The 21,779-nt window shown below is 41.9% G+C and overlaps 1 protein-coding gene across 5 annotated transcripts in view; it reads right to left on the bottom strand.

Annotated features, from left to right (window-relative positions):
- RIN2 (Ras and Rab interactor 2) overlaps nucleotides 1–21,312 on the bottom strand; it is a 90,395-nt gene extending 69,083 nt beyond the window's left edge. For 4 of the 5 annotated variants that reach the window (XM_077782013.1, XM_077782015.1, XM_021543341.2 and 1 more), the window contains exon 1: nucleotides 21,198–21,312. The gene's annotated coding sequence lies outside the window, so the exon portion shown is untranslated. Of the gene's footprint in view, nucleotides 1–21,172 lie in introns of all 5 variants that reach the window. The other variant, XM_021543342.2, reaches the window with a different exon arrangement.
- Between the last annotated feature and the right edge of the window lie 467 nt (nucleotides 21,313–21,779).

Genomic DNA, 21,779 nt, shown 5'->3' with positions numbered 1-21,779 from the left:
ATGGGGTGTGGCCAGGATGTAAACATTCCTCAAGGCACGGTTCGGTTGCAGTTCCCATGGCAACAGCTAGCCCAAGCCCATGGCCAATCCCTGTCAGCTTCAGACATGGCCAGAGTAGAACAGTTATTGCAACAAGAGTCAGTTTCACCGACTGCAGGGATTGCAAACGTGAATCAATTGTCAGAAGAAATGCTCAAAAGTTTATCAGGAATTAGTGCAGGGTTTGCAAATGTAAATCAATTGTCAGAAGAAATGCTCAAATGTTTATCGGAAGTGCAAATTGAAGAGCAGAGTGCGGTTCCGACCTCATTTGGTCAGGCGGCAGCGGCTGCTAGCCAGCCGTCTGCAGACTGCGTGGTGGCCGCGAGGGGAGACCCGAGCAGTGCGGGGCCGGGCAGGACACGGCGCGGGGACACAGCAGCGGCGGGAAGCAGCAATCCCACGCTGATGACGCCAGCAGAGCGCCAAACTGCGCCGGGAGCCGGGACGGCCACTGGGACCAGGCGGGGCGACCCAGGGCAGGACCGGAGCAGCACCAGGCCCGGCCGGGAGAAGGGGGGAGACGTTCCCGAGCCCGCGGCCGCGCCGGAGCTGCTGCGATGGGGCTGGCCAGAACCAGTTGCAGGGATTTCCTTGGTCACAGCCTCTCCACAGCAAGTGCAAGTGATGCACTACCCATCTCTTTTCAACAGCAGCCAAAGCAAACAACTTTTTACAAGCACATCCATTGCACCAAATATCCTGCAGCAATGCTGAGAGATGGGAGTCCAACATTCACCCAAAAAATAAGATATAATCAAGTTGCCACTTGAAATCATAAGGGTTTTCTCCAAACTTCTCCAATGTTCCTAAGCACTAACCCCAGATTTTTCAGTTAGGTGACAGAATAGATCAGCAGACACACCCAGCTGGTGTGATGAAAAGTATTGATTGTGGAACACAATGTGAAAAAGAGATATCATAATGAAAATTGAAATCCAAAATTAAATAGCATGAAATTTTAATAATTTATTATATTAAGGTTTAAGTTAGGTTGCATTTTAACATTCTATTAATGATGGAATTGATTTTTATATAGTTTGGTTTAAGTTAAGTATTGTTTAATTAGAGAATAGTATATCACTTTAAGTTTATTTTAGGTTTGGACCCTGAAAAAGTTTCGTTTGTAAAGATTTAATTGATAATGGATTTATATATTATTAATTTGATACATATGGATTTCATAAAGTTAATATAATTTAGGGATTTTTTACCAAGATTTTTATATATTGAGTTTAAGTACTGTTTGATTCAAAAATTATTTTAAGTTTTTCAAAGGTCAAGTTTATTTAGCTAACAAAGTTTAGTTGTTTTTCTTTAAGAATGAGAAGGTTTTGACTGAGTTTACGAAATGATAATGAACATTGATTTAAGGGAAGACACAATCTATTGGATCCTTGGTTTTATTTTAGTCTTTTCTGTTTTATTTTATCAGTGTACAAGAGTTTTAAAGGAATTTGAGTTTTTCTGAGATTGATTTAATTGTTTAATAATCAGTTGTATAGTCTATTATTTCTTTGTATAATGATACAAAGGGTGTTTGTTTCCAAATACTTTCTTTTATTTTTAACTATTTAAGTATTTTATAAATGTTATTATTAAGAAATTTTATCATGTTATCAGGTGAAGCTTTGTGCTTTCTTTTTTTCATAGCAAATTTTCATATGTTTTATTGTTGTTTATGTAATCTTATCCAGGTTACATGTCATTCTGAAGTCTCATTTTAGATTTTAACTATATTGTGCATTTTTCTAGGAGAACTTTCTGGTTTGTTTTTATATCTCTTGTGAGTGGAATAATTGCATTTCTATTTTTTATCATTCTCAAATGTTTTTCAGAAGATCTCAGAGAGAGATGCCTGAAGCACTCTGACAGCCTTTGTCACTGTTAATCTCATGATTTCTTCCAATTGACATCCTTTTCCCTCAAAGAAGTTTCAAGAAGAATGAATCCTTGTGTCATTTGATCAATTTATCAGTTTGAACTTTAAGTGTTTATTTTATATGAAAATGTTATAATGAGTTATTATGTTTTAAGTATCATATATGTATTGTTAGTATAAGCTTTGTTCAAGATAATATGTTAAAGGACAGCACTCCAATTTAAAGTTTGGGTTTTGGCCAGGCCCTGATTTTAACTTGGACGGATGAGTTTGCCAGCAAAATCCAGAGGTTTTTGCACAAAAATGAATGATATGTAGATCATTTTGATCCACCAATTTGATCCTACAAATGTGACAGCTGACACAGCTTTGAGGTGAAACTTGTCAAGCCCTGCCCAGGAAAGGAATGCCAATTTTCACTGGAAACAAGTGTTTCAGCTATTTGCAGACTCTGAACTGCTGGCACAATGTTTCTAATGATCATGCTTTGTTCAATTTTATATATGTTATTTAGAATCTCTTTCTTTTGAACTTTCTTGAATTATTATTGATTTTGATAGATTTTATGCATTTTATTATTGAGGTACTTTGTCTTACTCTATATTATGTTTTATATTTCAACCTTCTTGTTTCAAAAGAGAAGAAGAGAAAGAGAGAAAAAAGGAAAAAAGAAAAAAGAGAAGGAGTGAAGAAGTGCCTGAAATAAGGCTGGAATGAAGATGAAGATTTTGTATATTTTAATCTTTTGAAATAATTATTTTGTAGACCTGATTTCACTGATCATCGAGAAAAAATATGAAGAGAGTGCCAGACACTGGACAGATCAAATAAAAAAAATCATTCAAGTTAATAACTTTAAGCAAGGATTGTGTTAATGTTTTCACAGAAGTTGAAAGTGGGTTTTTGTTTTTAGTTTACAGGCCCTCAAAAACTATTCTTACAGATTTAGAGATAATGGCTCAGATCATTGTTAAGGCAAAGACCAGATTGCTGACAATGTCAGGCAAAGATTTCTTAATCATTCATTTATATTTAAAGAAAAAATATTTTGAGTGGACAATCCAAGGTCCCAAGATTTTTCAATCACGTTGTTAGGGTATCCAGAAGTTTGCACAGTTCATTTTTTAGCTCCCAGAATGTTAAATGCAAAAATAAGTTTTAGAAAGAAACCAAAAGTAAGTCAGGAACTGGTGGAAAAGATGACAGTGTTCACTGATGGTTCAGGGAAAACTCACAGATCACATGGAAAAATCCAAAAATGGGGAAATGGGAATCAGGTATCAAAATGGTACAAGGTTCACCATGCATTGTAAAATTAGTAGCAGTAGTCAGGATTTTTCAGTTATTTCAGAAACCCTCAATCTGATCACAAATTCAGTGTATGCTGCAAATGTGGTCAAACAATTAGAGAAATCACTTTTGAAATATACGGACAATGATATTTTATATCCATATCTATTATGCATGAAAATAATCCTAGAAAACAGAGAACATAAATATTTTTTTATACACATCAGAGTGCATTCTTCACTTTTGGGGTTTTTAATAAAAGGGAATGTTCATGTAGATAGACTCACAATGCCCATCTCACAGACGCTGCCAGACATTTTTGAGCAAGAAAAATTGAGCCATGCATTTTTTCACAAAAATGCACAAATATTGATGGAATCCTTTCACCTTTCTGAAAGTCAGGCAAAGGAAATCATCAGTGCTTGTCAGAGTGCCAGTTTGTGCAGCCTCCTGTATCTACAGGAGTGGTCAATTCGAGAGGTTTGAAAAAGCCTTCAGCTGTAGCAGGCTGATGTCACAAAATATGCATCGTTTGAGAGGCTCGAAAACATTTCTGTTTCAGTTGAATATTTTCACATTTATGTTTCAGTTGACACATTTTCAGGGAAAATTTTTGCATCGTGACATAGAGAGGAAACCACAGAACATGCCCGCAGACATTTTCTACAAGCATTTGCATCATTAGGGGTGTCACAAGAAATAGAAACAGCTAATAGTCCAATTTACACAGGCAAGGTGCTTGGTGAATTTCTGAAAAAAAATGGGGAGTCAAACATATTTTCAGTATTTCTTATTCTCCTTCAGGTCAAAGCTTTGTATGTGTTGAATTTTTTAAATGGTTCTTTTTCAGAGCCCACTCCACCAATTGTCAGGCATTTTATAAAGAGTGTACGAGCAAAACTAAAGGAGAATCCTTTAGTTTTGGTCAGAAAACCAGAGTCAGGACAAATTGAAGGTCCATTTACATTAATAACTTGGGGCAAGGGTTTCGCTTGTGTTTCTATAGGATGAGGACTGAAGTGGATGTCAGCAAGGCACGTGAAACCTTATCGGGTGCAGACACTAGTGAACGTGGACCCGAGAAGCAGAGAAGCAAGCATGCAGATGAAGGTGGACAGCAACGCTGCAGATGTCTCATCGGACAACGATTGGCAACTCAGAGACTTGGGGTTTTTCTGGAGAATCAAGTGTTGTTTGGGTGTTGCTGCATTGCGGGGTTTCTCACAGAGGCTGGGGACATGGACATGGAGTTCAGACAGATAGTGTTCATGTGCTTCATTCTCTTGCTTGTTGTCTTGAGCAATGGGACAGACTTCCCATGAGACAAGGGAAAATGTGTGGGAAACTTTGGCAAAAGCAGCAGGTCTGGACAGCATTTGCCTAACCCATTCAAAACTGGGGAAACAATTTTCAACATGCTTGGTAGGTGTGCCAGTGAAGGAAAGGCCAGTCCCAAAAGACATCCCTCCAAAAGGTTCTGAAGTTTTTCTCGGATCCTGTGGAAGGATGGCACGTTTAGACACAGTTCCTTCCTGTGGCTCACTTGGAACCTCCAGAGTTGGACATTTTTGAGTCAACAAAAATGAAATTTGCTATCAAATTCAATCCATTGGGAGTGGCAAAGACAGCCAATCATACAATAGATGTCACTCCAAATCAGCTCTTTTATAGAAAATGTGCCATCCTGGTGCAGTTACACCAAAGTGACAAGCAAACCTTCCCTTCAACACCCAGCCACTTTACCGAAGGGAGTGTTTTTGATTTGCAGGGACAGAATTTGGCCTGCTATCCCTGCAAAAGTCAAGGGTGGTCCATACAGCATTGGGGAACTCTCATTGATAACACCTGATTTGAAAACTTTAAAGGAGCAGACACATGGGAAAGAAAAAAGATCCCTTGAACAATATAGCCCAAATTGTGATGATGATGTTTGTACCTAGGACAAGGCTCGGAGAATTGCAGTAGCAATTTTCTCACCCCAAACAGCGTTGGGGGTGGCCTTGACACAATTGGACCACATAGCATGCTGGTTGAGCAAACACAGTTGTGCCATTTCGTCTGTACTGAGCGACATGTTAACAGATATCAGCAGTGCAAGACAAGCGGTGCTTCAAAACAGGGTGGCAATTGATTATTTGCTGCTGTCACATGGGCACAGATGTGAAGAATTTGAGGGGATGTGCTGCATGAACTTGTCTGATCATTCAAAATCTATTCAGGAAAATATATAACAGATACAAAGTAGCATCAGCAAATTGAAAAAAGTTACAGGATCCTGGTGGGATGATTTCATTGGCTTTTTTGATCTCTCACCATTGTGGAAAGAACTTTTAAAAATAGCATTTTATATTCTTATAGGGCTTGTAGTACTTCTGCTTGTTATGCCATACATTTTCATGTGCATTCGAAAGGCCTTGAACAATGTGGCAAAGCAGGTGTTTCAGGTTCAAACAGGGAGGGGAGATGTTGGAACTCAAAATGTCTCTCAGACATTTTTAGAGGTTCCAGGCCTTGGTCAGAAGCATTTTAGACCCTGGCAGGCAGCTGGAAACAGCTGTGATTTTGAGTTTGAGCCATGGAATGAGTTACCAACTTTGGAGGTGGAACAAGCAGTCACAAAGGGTTAGATAGTATAGTAAAAGTAGTTACAAAACAGAGGGGAAATTTTTTTTAGTATTGTACAGGGGGGTTTTAGCACATGTACAGGGAGGTTTTTACTTTGTACATGGGGGTCAGAAGTTCTAGGATGGAGGAAAGTGGGCTGATCCTTTTCCTCCTCCTTCTTCTTCTTTGCCTCCATGTTCTTGGTGATGTTGGCACTTGCAGATTGGTTTAGAGTAGAAAAGCACTTTGTAATATAGGTAGTAGGTATTGGGGGAAAACTATAAACATGTAATATGTAATATATCATATAAAAGATAGCAGCAGCCCTGGGTGGGGAGAGAGAAGAAGAAGACAGCAGACAGAGAGGATGTCAGGGTGTGTGTGTGTCTCTGCCTGGGCCGTTGACCAAGCAGCTGCAGCCTGAGAAGACAATCTTTTAGATAACTAGCAATAAACTGCCTTGAGACCGAACAACAAGAGGCTGTGGAGTCTTTCTTTGGAAGCACGGGTTGGAGGAGAGACCTTCCTACCACACGAGACCCCAGACCAAGCTTGGGGTTCTCACAAGCTGATTTCCAGTAAGAGCAATTATCTTTTCAGAGCAAGGGAGCACAAATTCTTTTGATAAATTCTTCTGCACATAATTCATTAAAAAGGATTGCATTTGTTCACCCAAACAACACACAAATGGGAAAAAATGGCAGACAGATCTAAAAGTTGTTTGACCTTAAAAGTAAATATGAGACATGGATTGCAAGTCAGAAAAGTGATCTTAATAGAACTGCAAAAGCTGTGATATTTTTAAGCCCTAAATATCTTTTAGGCTCTTTATTACTAAGAAAAAAAAAAAAAGCAACTGTTAAATAGTTTGTGTACCACAAACAATGACAAATACATCTTTTAATTCTAATGCAATAGAATTTTACAGTTGTGTTTGTTGCATCACCAATATGCTTAATAGGTATCTCTTTGTAAGAAAATTACTCCTTATAATAGCAAGCAATGGTTTCATTATTCCCTATGAAACGTTTTACAAAGTAAATTGCTGTTTAGAAGGCAGTCAATGCCAAAGAAATTGCATCCTGCATTTCATAGAATCAACAGAAAGATTTCCCTTGATGGCCATAATTACTGGAATGAGTTCAGCACATCCCACTAAATGGTATGCAAGAAGAATCTGTAAGATCAGGAGCCCCTTAGGCCGTTATGCCAAGCTCCATATAAAAGCTTGTGCTGTGCACCTCAGCTTCAGCATAGGCCAAGGCATCAGGGCAATGATTAACCAGGAAACAAACACTCTCTTTATTCTGTTGCTGATCTTATGCCCATCTTCATGTGACACATTCAAAAGATAATATGAAAATGCCAGTAATCTAATGGTTCAGCTATTAACTAAAGAATCAAATCATCAGATTTACTTGGCACCTTGTTTTTTGGATAGCTCCCAGTGACAGCAGTTGCTTATTTCCAGTATACAGGCTGTTCTTTCTCTGAGCTGAGTAAGCCAAGTTAAATATAGACTACTTTATTTCAGCCAAGCCCATGGTAAAGGCTAATATTTGAATTCCTTAATCAAAACTGTTAAGATGTAATCACCTGGGACACTTCTCAGTTTAGCCCTTAGCATTAGTTAGGAATGATTTCACCCTTTCTTCGTTATTCACATTTTCAGTATATCATATGAAACAGTAAATTTTGTGGACCACAAATCTCAGGCTTTATATCAAACATTATGTTTACAAGCATCCAGGAGACAAACCTAAATAGTGTGGCATCATCTTTAAAATAGAAAGATGTTTTGGGATTTCAGGAAGCATATGTACCCTCTCTGTTCTATGCACAGTCCACAAGTACCAAAATTAATGCACTCTTGTGATTTAAGAAATGGGCCTCACATTTAGTGAGAACTTTGATGTGTAATTATTTTTTGTTCCCTGTGAAAAATGAGAACAGTACTGCCCTACATCAGAAGGTTTACTCAAGGAGTGAACCACTCAAAAGTGACAATTCCAGACACTGCATTGATGGGGGTGACCCACAGAACCCCTCACTGTCACCAGGACATGTGCAGAAGAAAGAAAGGTGTGACCAGAGGAGTGGGACAAGGTCCCAAGCTCCTGATCAGCCTGCACAGAGGGTTGGACTAGCTGAACTCAGCAATCCCCTTCTAACCTCTGTTTTTTGCAAAGCCGTCACCAAGTGGGAAGGGGAAGGAATGGGGAAGTGTGTGTTGGGGAGGTTTGGTATTATTTTGTTGGGGTTTTGGCTTTTTTTGTTTACTTCTTTTGCAATACCAAGATATCAGAGGAAAAGCATGAATTTTTCTTACTCAGTTTCACATGAGGGGGAGATTTCCACTGTTCCAAAACCCATTTTTATGTTTCATCACTAAGGAAATACTATATTTACATAACCCAAAAGGAAGCACTAAGTCAAAAAGCATAATATCAGCTTAAATAATTAATAAATCAGACTTTTAACTTTGTATTTATTAGCAAATGACACATACCTGAGCACAAAATACTGTGTGAAAAAATACCTAAACTTGGAGCAAACAAATGAATGTACTGTTGGAACTACATATTAACAAGAGGAATAAAAATTTGGATGTATGTTTTTTACAGGGATAACCTGACTAAACAAACCACAACTATTCTTTATATACCCTGGGAAATGTTTAAAATTCCCTGGGCAGCTCACCTAGTACATCATATGCAAAAATTTATCCAAGTTTAAACAAATGAGGAAAAATTGCAGTGATGGAACCTGACTTTTTGCCCCCTAAAGCAAGTACACTAAGTGTTATAAGTGTTCTTGAAAGGATCCATTTTCAAGCTGCCTGTTTAAGAACACATCCCATATCCTGAACTGCACCAGGTCAGCACCAAGTGACTAACCTGAGGGGCACTCCAGCTGCAGGCATGGATTTACTTTCTGTTCAGTAACAATTTTATTTGCATGTCATTAGTTATATTTGCAGTAGTGCTTTCTGACCAAGAGGCTAATGTAATCCAACAGACTGTATGAGGAAGATGACATGTGAGTTTTTATGGTTGCACTGTTTATTTTAAACAGCTGGACATGAGACTTGATGGACAGTTTGCTTCTTTATTCACTAAGCACTTGCTACTAATTTTTGAAGAATGCTGTCAATTGCCTTAAGAAGCGCTTTTTGTAGCACACTTCCAATGTGGTTCCAAACCCTTGAGGGTGCACAAACACAGCAAATCATGAGGCTGAGTACCAAGTAGATTTATTTCTCAATGAACAAAAGAAAATATTTTCACTAGAAAAACTTTAAAAGAACAGTGCTTATGTCTTGACCTATTTGTTTTGGTTTATGCACAGAAAAGACTCCAAGAAAATCTTGCATTAGTTAAACCAAGGTCACTGCTCTCCACACAAGGATGATCCATGTAACAACACTTCTGCCTGTAGCAGAGTTTTCACTGTCCTAATGTAGATCAGATCCACTGGCAATGAACAGATAAGTTGCTCACTGTAGAAAGCTTGCATGGAGACAGGCTTGGGAACTGGGTTAGCCCCACTAGGGACTTGACACCATCTGCACCACCACAGCAGAGCACTGCTAATCTGTATTACATAGAGAGAAAGCCACCACTAGGCTCAGAATGCATAATTTGTTCCTGAACCGCACTCAAATTATAACAGACTGGGAAAAGCAGACTGAGCCATGAATGTGTGCCAGCACACTGCTGCAGAAGTGTGCCAAGCAGGATACACCCCAAGCACACATTCTCACTGTCCTGTTAGGTGTGCCATATACACATCATAGGAGATGGAATGCCTAGACAAAATGGCTGCACTTATTTTGTGTTATTAGGAGGTTAAAAACCAAAACAAAACCAGAAATCAAATCCTGCAGAGAAAAACTCTATTTGCACAGTCTACTTCTTGCCTGTTAGAGGATCTGGTTGGGGGCAGAGGGGAGGCATGAATAGAGAAATAGAACAGTTCTTCATAACCAAGTCTGCAGATAGGATAATGCATAGCATTGCCTCTACCTGACCTAGCTGGAAAAATCAGGAGGTCATTTTAAATTCTCAAAATAATTTCAAATACTTGTACATTCCTCATAATGATCAGGTCTATAAGACTGGTTATAAAGAGCGTTCTATAAAATCCATGCACAACTTTGACCAACTTTGCTCTGAAATACTCAGGTTGTTGTGGTTTTTGTTTTTTTTTTCATACAATTACTGAACTACTGCTTATCTGCAGTACTGGAGAAGTGGAGGGATTCACCTTGGAGATTTTTGGTTTTTTTGAAGGACAAGGGAGTTCCAAATATTCAAATATTTAGAATCTACAACTTTGTTTCCAAATATATGTTCACCAAACAAAAAAGTCAATCATAATACATGACTCTGATAAACAGTCTTAAATGTTTCTTCTTCTACCCTATTTCTTTATGGAAAAAAAAAAATTAAACAGTGAAAACAAGGTTATGACACACAGCAATGAAACCCAGGAAATTCAAAACTGACAACTATTGAAATATCTGCCTCAAGTTAATTCCACTCCCCTTCCTGTTTTCTATACATGCACCATAGGACTGGCAATGTCAGCCTCAACCAAACTTCCTGGCTTGGGTCCCAACCTGTATAACTTCGAAGTCACGTAAGCATAGGTCACACTTCCCGTCCTCATGGTGCTCTTCTTGATCCTCCTTCCAAGGACAATTGTTCCCTCAGACATCTCCCGGCAACTCTTCCCTCTGACCACCTTCTGTCAACAGCTGACTTGTAAATTCATCAGCAGTGCAAAGGTTACTCCTGCTTTCCCAACCCTCTTCCCTTTTCCCATCACTAGCACCATCCTCTTAATTCTGCTGATCCTGAGCAGCCCCAGACTCCCCTGCCAGAGCCCCTACACCCATCTTGCAGTTCACTTTTGCAGCTGAACCCCTGGGGATGAAGCCTCATGGCTTTGCTAGCTTCCTTCCCTGAACCTGTAAGGTTTCCATCCACCAATCCAATCCTCCTGCTTTTCAGTTTTCACTGTTTTGTACTTTCTACTAAAGCTCCTCTTTCCCACTCCTTTCTCCTGAACCACCTGCATAAGGATCCCAGACAGGCAGGATTTCATATTCACAGAATCATAACAGTCTAGGTTGGAAGGGGTCCTAAAGGTCAGCTAGTTCCAATCTCCATGCCATGGGCAGGGATACCTTCCACTATAAGGTGGACACCTTGCACGTTCCACAACACCTTCACTTTATGCACGTTTGAGTAGCTTTCTCATCCCTTCCCCTTCTTCCATCACATTTGTTTTTAAGAAGGTAGACCAAGATCACCACACCCTAGTAATTCCCCATCTGCTTCTTTCCTCCAATCCCTTGAAAGGCCAGGATATATACAGCTCACAGATAAAGAGGGAGGAATTGATGCCACAGCACCAGCTGGCTCTAATAGCAAGGAGAACAGCTTTTAAAGTCTCACCCAGGCTGTCTCCTTCCAGACTAGGAGGAATGACGGCCTTCCCTAGGTTTTGGGATGAGCACTTTTCCCTCCTCTAACTTTTTTGAATGGTGGATATCATCAAAACCAAACTTTCCTTCCTCATCAGCATCAACAGTCACATCAAGACCCATTTGATTAGGACTAAAACGTTTCTCCTTACTCAACTCGATTAATGAGTTCATAGAAGCTTTAGGCAGGGGAACTCCTGAAGAAAGAAGCATGGGTGTTTAGTTCTTCTCTGTTAGTTTGCTTGTGTAAACAATTTGTTTTCTCTCTCCTGGGACACTGTGTTTTGAAATAGGCTTTTTAGAAGGCAATAAACCTCATTTGTTGAAATGGTGAAACTGGGTCCAAGCACTGCCAAAAGCAGAGCATTCCAAGCACATTGATGACTCCACATATTTACTGTACTGTATGTTATGCACATAGATCAGACAGTCTGTTGGTGTCACTTTATTTCTTTTGGATACAAACCAAATGCCATCAAACCCAGAAAGTAAAGCAGCAGTCAGGTGACAGGCTGTTTCCTAGGGTTTAATTCTTGCTGACAAATTGGTACCAGAAGATTCCCCCGACTGCCAGCAACAAACATTGGCAACCATTGTGTATGGGGAGCTCAGACTAAGCGTAGTGAGATACACATTTACTTAGTCCTTTTAAAAATGAAAAATTAAATTGTTTAACAGCTAGTAAATTCCAACACTCTCATTCTGCAGATAATAAAGAGGAAGCTGCCAATAGGTAAAAATAATTCTTGGATTACACAGTACAGTTTCAAGACTTAACATGGAACTTGTTTATTGCTTCTACATTTGGTGCCATTTATTTTTATGCAGATTCTTTGTATAAATTCAACAACTTCCAGGTCTATCAACCACTTTTAATACAAACACCAACAAGTCCATTTTCGTCTTCTGTACCTCAGCTATGATGTACCCTCTGCACAAATGCAAACCTGTGTCCCTGGGGAGTCATAAATCTCTCGAGTAACTTGACCTGCTGTGACTCAGCTAGGGCAATTCAGTCCAGCCCTTTTTGTTCCCAGTCAGTCTGTCTTTGTTCTAAAACCACAGCACCAAAGGGCAAATCAAGGAGAAAACAAAAATCTCCCACAGTTTGTGCACCATGACCTCAAGTGGCCAGGACTGATGTCCTGCATCTCTTCCTACTTGCAAAGTTTTATTCCTGCCTACTGGAAAAGGTGAACATGAACAATGCCCAGCAATGAACTGGCATCAGCTTCCCCCTCTGCTTTGTCCATCCTGCCAATGATGCCTTAGCCTAAGCTTCCTAACCACTGCTTCTGTGTACAGCAAATACTGGCTACCCCATGCTACTAGTACTGTAGAATTCTGGAGCAAGAGTTACTTCTTTGAAACCTGCATGTTCATGAACTTCTGGCAGTTTCTGCTTGTTAATCTCTTGATCAGAAATAGATTTCAAGCCCAGCAGCACCTTCAAACAACTATCATGCCTCTTAGCACTTTGCCACACAAAAGCATCTCAGTCCAATCTCGTAAAACACACAGTAAATCCACACAGAAACACTGCACAACACATTTCACACCTAAACACGAATTACCCTGTCATACTCAAGCCTGGAAAAGTAACAGTTCAATTTACCATTCTAGGACCATCAAGGGTAATGTAAGAAACTCTCCTTAAGAAATTATAATTTTGCCAACTGCCCCAGACATTACAGTCAGCCTTGCAAGATCTGACCTTTAAGTGATGACCATCCTATGTGCAGTTTGGAGTTAGTCTACACTTACACACCACAGGCTCAGGGATTCAATGGCAAGGACTCTATGGTGCAGGTGCTTTACTGAAATGGATCTGTCAGAGAGGCATCTAAGCCTTGCTGTGGTGAATGACTATTTGAAAGGCAGGGAAAAGACCACAGCCTAGAAATAGGTGCAAAATAGCCAAGCAAATAACCATGTTGCTTCAGTTAAAAGTTGGCCAGCTTGAGACAAAAGCCTTTCAACTGACAACCAGGTGTCTGTGCTACCCACCAGACAGTGGATAAATAGAAGGAAAGGATTCCATAAAATGCTGAAAAGAGTCACCCTGCAGGCATCATACACAATCAACTTTGACAAAACTTTACATGGGCTAGTCTTCTTCGCAGTTTGTACATTCAGACTAAAAAGGTCAGAGACCACGTATACAACCTGTAAGTGACAAGGCTTGATGTTTTATCTTTGTCTAGACCTCTCCTGGTTTCCAGAGTTAAACATGGTCTGTTGGCCTGAATTAGTGCTACTTTAATAAAATGCATCGACCGGGAAAAGCATGAACAGAGAAAAACTAATGGACTATTCATAGCTAAAATTAGATATATAGTGTATAAAGACTTTACTGGATGGAAAGCTTACTGGCAAATGAGCTGAACCTACAATCAACCTTTCTTAATTTTTTTTTCCTTCTACTGTACCACAATTCAGAAAAATGTTCCAAAGGAAGATTTCCATTAGCAAAATAAAGGCTGTCTTGCCATTCTGTTGGGCCCAAGGGCTTGCCCTGCCTTGACACAGGGCAAATGCCTGTAACCAGCATTACAATCTGATCCCATGCAGCAAAGGAAATATCCCCATGGACAGAACTGTGTAGGGAAAACAACACCCACCCGGCATGTGGAAACTGGAAGGCCCAGGAACAAAAATCCCAAGAGTCTTCTCATCATGACTGGTGCATTGCCTCCTAGCAACAGCTTTAACCAAACTGATGAACACAGGCCTTTGTGAAGGAAAAGATGGTATGAAACAACGTCTTGATACTGAGACTACTTTCTTCAATTCACTGCTTCCAGGTTAGCCTTAATCCAGCAATTGTCCAGTTAAACATACTTCCCAGCTAACCCCAAGGCCCAAGACTTTCTTAGTTTTATATTCTGTACTCCGGTGATGGAGCCAAAAGCCTGCCAGGATCATTATAAAGATTATATGAGCTAACATTCTTCTAGTCATGATGAGAATATTGATAGTAACTACTGAAAAACAACTCTGTATGTTCCCACTGCATGTTCTTAGAACCCATAAAACAATGAAAAGCAACACACAGAGAATCAGTGGAAATGCCACACTATTATGCACTTCTTGCCCTGAATAAACTATAATTAAAGGTTGAATTTAGACATAGCTCTCAGGGTATAGCTTCTCATACTAAAAAGGAGGAAAAAAGCAGCTGCCTCCTCCAGCTCACTGTGGAGTAGTGAAAGCCATGGTTCTCTGTGACGCAGCAAACAGAAGGCCACCAGCAGTCCAGGAAGGCACCCGATGCGTCTGTCAAGAGAGTACACCACTCCAGCAAGGAGCAAATCACACAGGATCCAGCTAAAGCATTTCTCCAGCTTCCAGAGCTGTTGTAAATCACATGGAAATACACCATAGCTATCACAGTATATCACCTTAAGTGATAGCTAACATATGCCGAGGCATTCATGAAATACCAAGGGATGAAAAAATATTTTCCATATAAACATCAAAAAATGAACCTCAATATAACAAACCAAATACTTACTTAGACAGATCATTATCTTCTAGCAAAAAATTTGCAATAAAGGTAAACATTTAAAGAGACATACTGCAAAACAGATGCTGAAAATATCTTTGCAGGGCTTCCTGCCAAAGTGGAGGAGAGATGCATCTATCAGTGTAACAAACATGAACCAAGAATTTTTAGGGAATCACTAAATAGAAACTTTGAACTATCTAAAGGCAAGACAGCTGCTCACTTGATGTTGAACTCATTTTTCCCTCTGCTAAAAATTTCAAGCACTACAGTTTGCAGAGGATATACTACATAAATGAAGAGCACCAACACAAGTTAGAAGTGAGCCTTTCTACCTAACTCCTCAAATATAATTTCCTGAAGTTCCAGTTACTTAAAAGCAGTTTACAAAGACTTCACCAGCAATTCCCAGCTCTAACACGCATTCAGAGAAACACTTCAAGATGAGTTTTACTGCACCTACTATTTAAGTCAATCAAGTTCAAGTACCCAGCACATTTTCTACTTCCATCTCCCAAAACTGAATTCTCATAAACTTCCAAAATAACCATCATTTTAACAGCTCTATCTAGATAAATCTAGTAAAACCAAAGTAGAAATCTAGGGATATGCTGTGGCACAGGTGCATACAGAACTTAAATAATCTAGAGCACCCTAAGGTTCCCAGTCATGCATCCAGATGGGTGTGGCCCTTAGCAAGCACACCACAAGAACCCTGCTTCCTTCTCCTAAGCTATTCAGAGTGTCCAAAGTCTGATTTTCATTCTTGCATTAACTACCAAGAATGCTGTGAGTAAATTATTCTTTTTTAAATCCCCAGCTGTAGCTAAAATAGTTTATTACAACATTTACTGGGGGCTGACATTTCATAGCTGCAAATATCTAACTGCTTTTAAAAAAAAAACTACAGTCTCAGCAAGTTACACAGCACAAAGCATGCCAAGGCCCCAGCTGGCACAAGGATGCATGTTTATCTTTGTGAAGGTTATGGTTTTTGTTTGTGGCTGCCTTAAAAAAAAAGAATCAGTTATAAAATTAGCTTCTTTGCAAAAGATGGTGAGCAGTTTCTCACACAAGCCAGATCCAAAACTGGCAGCAGACATCCCCAGGCCTCAGTACAGGCCTTTTTTAATTCCCAAGTTAAAATTATCACAAGGCTCACTCACAGAACCAGCACAAAACTGGAGTACAGGGCAGCACCTTGCCACACTGGCTCAGGCACACAGGTTAGGCTGAAACACAACAGCTCAGAGTTCCATCCCCTGCTCCACATAGGAGAAACCCCCAGTGCCACAGCATCTGGCTTTTGCACTTAGTGCCTGCAGGGCAGCAAGATAATAAAGGGTTACTTGCAAACAGCATTTCGCCAGGCACTGGCTCCCTGTGCTGCTCTGACCCCTCACTCAGATCTGCCTTCTTCCATCCCCATGTGATCCACAGCTCCAAGACCTCACCTGAACCAGGGTGCCAAGTCAATGTTCCCCTTGCTTTCCACACATTCACTCTCAAATGCATTTAAAGACACTTCTTGGCATGTGCTCAAAAATCATCATCCATTAGGAGAAAATATTAAGCAAAGAATTTAGAGGAAGACAAGACTACAGATTCACAGTCAAGTTAAGAACAGAATGTCAGCATATGCAATACACATCATCCATGAAAGCAAAACCAGTAAGGTTCTGGGTTATTTTCACATTGCAAGCATGTATGTTTCAACAAAGTCAGCACTGAGGAGCTCTGGAGTTAATTCCTGGAATGCACAGATTTATATTCAGCAAATACAAAGTAGAAGCCAAAACCATCAGTTTTGATTTAAAAAAAAAAGTGCAAAAGAACCATTTAAAAGTCAAAAAAGTATATGGCTATTGTGGTTTTTTCTTTTCCTGTACAAACCACTTGTGAGACCTTGTTTAGAGCACTGTATTTAGTTCTGGGCATCTGGTCAGATGATATTCACATTCTGGAGCTGGTGGAGTGAGGAAAAAGAATAGTATTGGGGTTTTGTTTGAGAAAAGTCCCTCAGAAAAGAGTTATGTCTGCATCCAAGCATGTATACATAAGATTGGAGAGGTGACTTAACATGTCTCACCAGAGTCAATCTGCAGTGCTCTGCCAGTTGTAAAGGAGCAACAGCAATTCCAGCAAAAGATTTGTCCTTTCGTTTCTGAATACCATACAAATCAATCCAGTGCCTTCAGATTTTTCAAGAGTCAAAAACAACACCTGCTTATGTGCAAGCAGGGTTTTTACTCTTCAAAGACAAGTTGCAGATAAGACATCTTCCAAGTGCATTAATTTACAAGGCTGTCTCAAAAACTGTGTTCCAAGAACAGGAGGAAAAATGTCATTTTTTCATCCTATCCTCACATTATATACAGTGTTCACAGACCAGAATCCTCCCCAGTGCAGCATCATTACCTGTTTTCTCACACAACACCCAACACAAATGGGTGCACTAATTCCAAACATATAATCGTATAATGACAGTTACATACCACCAAAATACTGTTATTCCTGCCAGAGGATTGATAGGACTCCAGGAACTTCCTTTTGCTTTTTTCATTCTATCATGGTGAGATCTTCATACTCCTTCCCCATATTTATGCTGATGGCAGAATCCTTACCAGCTCCAAAGGAAACAGTACAGCATTAACACACAACAATTTTCAACTGAGCTAATTGTTTAGATCAAAATTTCCAAAAAACCAGAATGAACCTAATGACAGAACATGACTGCAGCTCCACAATTTCTTTCCCATTATGTGTAGTTTCGCTCTGCTCATCTCAAGGTACAAACATGGCTTTAGCCATCCCGCAAAATTTTCAATTTTACTTTAAAAAGTAAACAAATGGGTTCTATGTATGCAGGGTCATAAAATCTACATAAGGCAACTAAAAGTTACATGGATAAAGCCAAGCTCTTGGGCCTGATTCAGGATTCACAACAGCATAAATTCAGAAGCAACTCCCCTGAAGTCAATAAAGGATAAAACATACTGCCAACAGAGAAGAACTAGGCCCACCCTCCTTTGACCCTCACAAAGAGTGGACTTCATAAGCACGAGAGAACCTGGGAACTTATGCTACATTATTATGCTTTTTGTTTTGTCTGAAAACTTTAGGCAGCAGAAACAGGCAGCTACAAACACATCTATGGAGAGACTCTTGACCTGCCTGCTTGGGCAGAGAACAGCAGTATGCACTTTACCCACACTTTTCCCAGCAGCATAACATCCAAATGACAAAAGGACCTGTGCTTCTGCAATGCACAAACCTCCGCCTCTGTCTTGCCAATCACATCATCAGCTGAAACAGGAGATGCTTTTTGGGGCAGAATGCCCAGCATGGAGGCAGCCATGGACTGCTGTTGGTGTGCCTGGCAGGTCCTTCACCACCTTTCATTTTTGCAGCAACCTTGTAGAACAAGGAGGCAGAGAAACAACTGTATGTATTTGCTTTGGTATACCTACAAAAAGGTCCTTGAAGCCGAAGTAACACAGGCTGGGTTAAAGCACAGCATGTCTCCCCTGACAGGTAAGGATCACGCAGGGCCAGACTAAAATCAGGATCACACCATGTCACACTACAGACTCTACAGCCAAGAATCTGACGCAGCAGCAGCTGTTGCCCTTCCACAAACAAATCATGTCATGGTACACAGCAGCTGAGGCAAAGAAAATTCCATATCTCTGACAGCTCTTTCTACTTGTCCTGCTCTAGCTGCAAATGCTCAGGACTCCTGAATACATATGGTAAGGTGAACCAGAGCACCTCAGCACTGGTTAACTGCAGGTGGTAGAGTATCAGGTACCAGTAATGTCCACAGTAGGCCTACTCCAGATCACAAGCACCATAAATGCTAAGAAGCATCCATGACCTCCTTTGTAGCTGCCAGTAACGTGCTCCATGAGAAGACATAGCATATCTGTATTGCATTAAGTGTCTTGATGTAGCATTTAATGTGTCAGGAGAAATTAATTTTCAGTGTTCTGAAATAAGACATGTATTAGAAAACTAGAGCCCCCATATTCATCCAATTCATACTAAAACATCTCTGTATTTTGCTACACAGTGATTCAATGTAACAGAGGGTACTAAATATTCAGTTACACTTCCAACCCCTCTCCTGATAGGCATTACCAATTGAATGGTGATTTAAAAAAAAAAAAAAAGTAATTGGCATGCTTGACTCTGCCTAGCATTGTCTCCACAGAAACTCTTCACTGAGGAATTTTAGAGGGCTTTTTTGAGACACATCTTGAGAAATCTCCAATCTCGTATGTAAAGCCTCTTACTGTTAAACCTCTTACTCTTGAGATCTGTGTGGTATGCCAAATATTTATTACAGCCACAGGCAAGAGCTACACAACCACAAAGCCTGCAATACATTTGATCATTGAACCAGTTTTCTGTGTGCTGCTCCACCAATGTTTGAAGTCACCAGTTTGCAAGGTAAGAGCATGATTTTGCTGTTTATCTCCTTTCTCCTCCTGATACAGAGTCTCTTAGTGATCCCACAGAAACAATAAACTGTGGCTGTGGTTTAGTGAGATGTTAAGAAAAGACATGAGTCCATATCTACTTGATACAGTACTCACTCTATCAATCCCCTGCTGCTGATGGAAGATGAATTACCTCACTTATGACTATGATGTGATACCCACATTATTCTTGTACATAACAGCAGCTCTTTAACTGCTATAGTAACCGCATTATTCTTTTCTTTTCAAGGCAGTAGGTCCCTTCTGAAAAAAATTCAATCACCCTACTGATCATTCAGACTCTCAGTGGCCACTGCTTGAACTAGCTTTAAAAACAACTCAAAAATGTCCCAAGTAGTTAAGAGCTAGTCTTCTTCTACACCAAGAGCAATAGGAGCCACCCCTCCTGGTCCTGTCAGCCACACACCAGAACACCTTTCCAGCTGCTCACTCACCAAATGCCTCAGCAAGATGGGAGGAGAGGACACTGGAGCAGAGTTTCACACAGACATCAGAACTACTTTCCTAGAGGTGGAGTGAGATATACCGAGCTGGCTGGGAGTGCAACAGAGTGACAGAATGATCTACCACAGTTCACTCACAAGAGCTCCCCAAGACACTGTATCCAGCTGCACCAGCAGCAAGCACTGACACAGACCCCTGGCCAGGACAGCCTCATTCCACTTCCTCTTGCTGATCAAGCCCTAATATTCAAGCCCTAAGGAATAAATTGTTATTTTTGGAGCTAAACAGATCTGAAACTAATGAACCTTAATATACATCTGGACTGAGGAAAGTCAAGGGCTTGGTTGCATGGTTATACTGGCATACTTTTACTACAATGAAACACAGAATTACTCATGGAACCAGTGCAGACACAGCTGAATTGAACACAGAGCTGCTGTGGAGCAGCAGAGTCACGGCTGTTGAGCCCTTGCCTTTCCAATCCCTGCCCCATCAGCCTTCCAGTCCCCGCCTAGCAAATACACACCTCTTCAGGTACCATCAACTCCACTCACCCAACCAATTCCTCATCTGTTACCCCAAGCTATTCTCTGAGGGAGAAAAGGCTCCGGCCAATACTGTTCTGTTCACCCCCGAGTCTTCTGCTTTCACGAAAATACCTGGTGGAAATTCTGTTCTGCTTACTCCTCATCAACTCTGCTAGGCTGGTAAAAGCACATCAAGATATTCCTTATTTAATAGGGCTTAAGTTACAGGTTGGGAAATCAGCAGATAAAACAAACGAGAGGTGAGTAGTCTGAAAAGATGGGAAGACGAGCTCATAGAGGATAATACACCCTCTGCTTTTCTACAACTACCAAATCACACCTGCGTGATCTAAAATAAACTTTTGACGTAATATATACAAGGAAACATTTCAGGAGAGGACGCAGCCACACCTACACCTCATCCCCGCCTTTTAGGCCCCAGAGGCCCACGTTTCAGCCAGCAAAAGGAGCAAATGCCCGGACTGAGCACTCCTCGTAGAGCAGGGGCTGGACTCCTACCCGCGGCGGGCACTGCCGCGGCAGTGCCAGGGCCGGGGTGGCGCTACGGGATCGTACCGCACGGCGCTCCCCGCACGCGAGACCAGGACAGCCAAGGGGACAGCGAGGCGGCGGGACGGACACCAACAAGGTCCCCAGCCCGGGACCCGCGGGGACCGGCCCGACCCGGCCGCCCTTGGTTGGGAAAGGGGCAGAGTCTGGTGAGAGCAAGGCGAGGACAACGCTGCCCCGCCGCACTGGCGACTGCCGGGGCTTGGCTGGGCCCGGCCCTCCCGTTCCCGCGGCGCTTTCGCGGGGGCGGTTTCGATCGGGGCCCGCGAACAGCACGGACCGCCGCGACCCCCGCACGGCCCAGCGCCCTTCCCTCACCTGACCTCATCTCGCTTCGCCTCACCTCGCTTCCCGCGCATCGGCGGCACCACCGGGCAGCGCAGTCGGAGCCGCCCCGGCCGGCCGGGCCGGGCGGAGAAGCGCGGACGGGCCGGCTCTGCGCCGCCGCTCAGCTGCCCCCGGGCCCGGCCCCTGCGCATGCGCACGCGTCTCCCCCGCACCGCGCTCCGCCCCCGCCGAGCCGGGCGGAGCCCTTCTGGACACCGGAGACTTCCCGGCTACTGGGCCGGGCAGGGCACAGCCCTCAGGGCACCGGAGACAGCCCGGGCACGGGGGCCGGGCAGGGCAGAGCCCTCAGGGCACCGGGGACAGCCCGGGCACGGGGGCCGGGCAGGGCAGAGCAGAGCCCTCAGGGCACCGGGGACAGCCCGGGCACGGGGGCCGGGCAGGGCACAGCCCTCAGGGCACCGGGGACACACCGGCACCTGCTAGTGGGGCGGGGTGGCCTCACAGACGTCTCCAAGTCAGCAGGACCCGTGAGATGGGCGCAGTTCTCCGACTTGGGCCAAAAAAATTGGTTAAGATCATTTGCAGCGTCGATGCTGTTAGGCTGTGTATTTTTCACAGCTCATTGCAGGATGCGTTT

Source organism: Lonchura striata, chromosome 3, assembly GCF_046129695.1.
Source record: "Lonchura striata isolate bLonStr1 chromosome 3, bLonStr1.mat, whole genome shotgun sequence".
NCBI lineage: Eukaryota > Metazoa > Chordata > Aves > Passeriformes > Estrildidae > Lonchura > Lonchura striata.
The sequence above is the reverse complement of the archived record's forward strand: the minus strand, read 5'-3'. Positions and strand labels throughout refer to the sequence as shown.